Below are 3512 nucleotides of genomic sequence, written 5' to 3'. Positions count from 1 at the left end.
ATGACTAACCCAAAGGGAAAGAGGAGAGGCACCTGCTTATGTTTTCTAGAACTTTTTGAAACAGGGAGTTTTTCCTTTGGCCACAGACATGTGAATCTACAAGAATGGTGATAGAGAAGACATCAGGGTGTGGGCACTGTTCAAAAAGGAACGCCCCACAAATGTTACCAGAGCCAAACTGGAAGAGTCTACAGCGTTACCCAGCATACTGTTGCCATTGTTGTAAATAAACAAGTAAAGGGCAAGATTCTTGCAAAGAGAATTAACGTATGTATTGAGCATAGTAAGCACTCTAAGAACTGAGACAGCTTCTTGAAACTTGTGAAGGAAAATCATCAGAAAAAGAAGGAAGGCAAAGAGAAAGGTGCTTGGGTTCAACTTAAGTGCCAGCCTGCTCCACCCCTAGAGGTGCACTTTGTCAGAATGAACGGAGAGCAGCCTGAGCTGCTGGAACCCATCCCCTATTAATTCATGACTTGATAGGTATAAAAAAAAAATAAAAGACCTCTAGACTGGAAAGAAAAAAAAAGAAAATATAACACAAGTCACATATGTAATTTAAAATTTTCTAGCAGCCATATTTTAAAGTTTCTTAAAAGAGAGGTGAAATTCATTAAATATATTTATTTAACCCAGCACATCATACGTGTTTTTACCTTGTAATCAACAGAGATCTCTTGTAATCAATAAGAGATTACATTTTTGCACTAACTCTTCAAAATCTGTTGGGTATTTTACACTGAGAGTACATCTTAACTCAGATTAGACACGTTTCCAGTGCTCAGTAGCCATATATGGCTATTGGCCTACCATATTGACAGCACAGATCTATACTCTTTCACCATATGCAATAAAATGGAAAAAAAACAATTCTCTTTCTGAATGTTAAAAGCAAAGGAAAATATAACACTAAATAAATGTTGGGTTAAAGAGAAAATAATGAAAGAAATGAGAAACTACTTGGAGCTGAATCACAGTGAAAAAATTCAAAACTTGTGGGACCAGCTAGACAAATACTTAAGGGATAAATATGACTTAAAATGTTACAGAAAAAACTGGAAAACCTGGTCTGGATCATGACGGAAGAACCAAGCGGCACCCGGAGGTCTTGAAATGTTGAGGTTTTGTTTTACACCGGCGGGCTCAGGGGTTAATCTCCCAAGGTCTGAGCCCTGGGCACAAACAAGGGGAGCAATTTATATTATTCTGACATGTGGCATTTCGGCATGCGCAGGGCAAAAGAGGGGCCCAGAGAAGGAGGGGAGGAGGGAGCTGGGGGTGCCCTGTGGACTTCGCCAACTGGAGAGAAAAAGCAGCTTGCTGACCTTGACGGCTGTGTTGAATATTTTCCTTATCACTCCCCCTTCTGATGCCCCTTTAAACACTTCATTTTGGGGGCATCGTTTTTTGGTTTATGATAGGGTCATAATGGCTTGTATTTATACTTTTAATTGTTTTGAGCTAGGATTTTTTTTCCTTGTGACTTTTTTGTTAAAGTCCTGAGTACTTTGTGAGGAACACAAATGATTATGCTTTTATTCATTTATCTGTACGGGCCTTCTGTGTGCAAGTTGAAATGAGTACTTCAGACTCTTGATAAGCCTGCACTTAAAAAACAGTACCCAGTTTTTCTTAGTCCTAATTTATTTTTATGCAGCTGAGCATTACACTTAGGCTGGCTCATTTGAGTGTGAGAGGACAGGTGCTAAGGGTGGAGGGCCACTGAGGGCAGCTCCCTTGGGTGATGACCATGCACTTTATAACTTTGTGCAGTTAATTTAATAGAGGTGATATTACACAGAGATTCTTTGGAAATGCAGGCTGAGACTTGAGTTCAGCTAGGAGAGACAGGTAAGCACAGCAAAAAAATTTACGATTACCCAATAGATAATAGAAAGGGCAACTTTGGAGGAACAGTTCAGTCAGAGGCAGCAGCAGCAGGGAGTTAAATGCCCAGGATGGAGATTCCACTTCATGAGGGCCAGGATCCATGGCGTGCAGGTGTTTATTAGTCAGAGGGTAATCATCAGATGCAGAGGCAGAGAGGATTCCAGAAGTCTGTTTGGGCCTTCCACTAACGTGTTCCTTCATCTGGATTATGGGCCTTTTTCACTCTGGAATGATGGACCCACGGAGTGATGCCTGCAACTTTGAGGGCAGTAGGAGTGATTAGAACAACAATGTGGGGGCCAGTCCACTGAGATTTGAGGGGGTCCCTTTTCCAATCTTTGACCCAGACTGAGTCCCCAGCCTGGAAGGAATGCACTGGGGTTCCCAGAGAGATCAGGGCTCTTTCTATGGTGTATTGCTGCAGCAGATTTAGGGTGGTTCCCAAGACCTGGAGCTGTTCTCTTGCTCCCTTATCTCCTCTCTGGCGTAGGTTCCCTGGGAGGCTTCCTAGACACAGGGTAGGGCGTCTATACACTAATTCGAAAGGGGAAAAGCCTTGAGTCCCAGGGGTGCAGCAAGCATGCAGGAGGGCCAGCGGTAGTAGGTCAGCCATGGGAGGCCAGTTTCTTGGCAAAACTTAGCTAGGGTTCCTTTGAGGTGTGATTCATTCACTCCACTTTCCCTGACCTTTGTGGCCTCTATGCAGTGTGGAGTTTCTAGGTAATGTTGAGAGATTTAGTTAAAATCTGTACTGCAACTGCTACAAAGGCAGGTCCATTGTCACTGTGAATTGTAGATGGTAGGCTAAACTAGAGCACAGTTTCTCTCAGGAGGACTTTGGCTACCTCCTGGCTTCATTTTGTCCAGGTTGGGAAGGATTCAACCCACCCAAAGTATGTACACACTATTACTAAAAGCTATCTCAGTTCTCTGCTTGGCTGGACATCTGCAAAGTTTATCTCAAGGTCTTCAAAGGGGGCAACTCCTGCTCTTCGGACACCTGGTTGGGGTTGTGGTGCAGATCAAGCGTTAATTCTGGTGCAAGTCATACACTGCTCACTTTTTGCTTGGCTTAATAATGCTGGCAATTGGCTGATGTAGTATTGCTTTTTGAGGAGGGCTTCTAGTCAGTTTTTCCTAGGTGGGTGAGCTGATGGTATTTGCTGACTAGATTCCTTCTGGTTGCAGTTGGGACAAAGATGTGTCCATCAGGCAGCATCTACCATCCCTTTTCAGTTTGAATGACTCCTTTAGCCATGGCCCAGTCCTTTTCTTTTTTAGTGTGCTTGGGTGGAGAGGCCTCCACTGGGTCTGTTAAGGCCATAGGAAGGAAGAAGCTTTATCTGTTTTTTTTAATTGGCTGCTATTTTAGCTGCTTTATCTGCTAGCTGGTTCCCCAGTGTTATAGGGTTGTTTTCCTTTTGGTGTTCTTTGCAATGCAGAATTGCTACTTTTTTGGGGAGTTAGACAGCCTTGAGGAGTTTTAGTACTGTGCTAACAGAGATTTGGAGAGGAAGCGCTGTCCTTGTATTTTTATGAGGGACACAACAGCATGGGGGACCTTGACATTTAGGTCTTTTTTGTCCCAGGGTAAGTTTATCTGCTTTTTTAATGAATAGAAC

General features: G+C 43.1%; 1 pseudogene; it reads left to right on the top strand.

Annotated features, from left to right (window-relative positions):
* On the top strand, positions 1–480 carry LOC108389418 (large ribosomal subunit protein eL21-like; annotated as a pseudogene).
* Positions 481–3512: the final 3032 nt, after the last annotated feature.

Source organism: Manis javanica, chromosome 4 (genome assembly GCF_040802235.1).
Source record: "Manis javanica isolate MJ-LG chromosome 4, MJ_LKY, whole genome shotgun sequence".
Lineage (NCBI taxonomy): Eukaryota > Metazoa > Chordata > Mammalia > Pholidota > Manidae > Manis > Manis javanica.
This window is presented reverse-complemented; position numbering and strand designations above follow the sequence as displayed.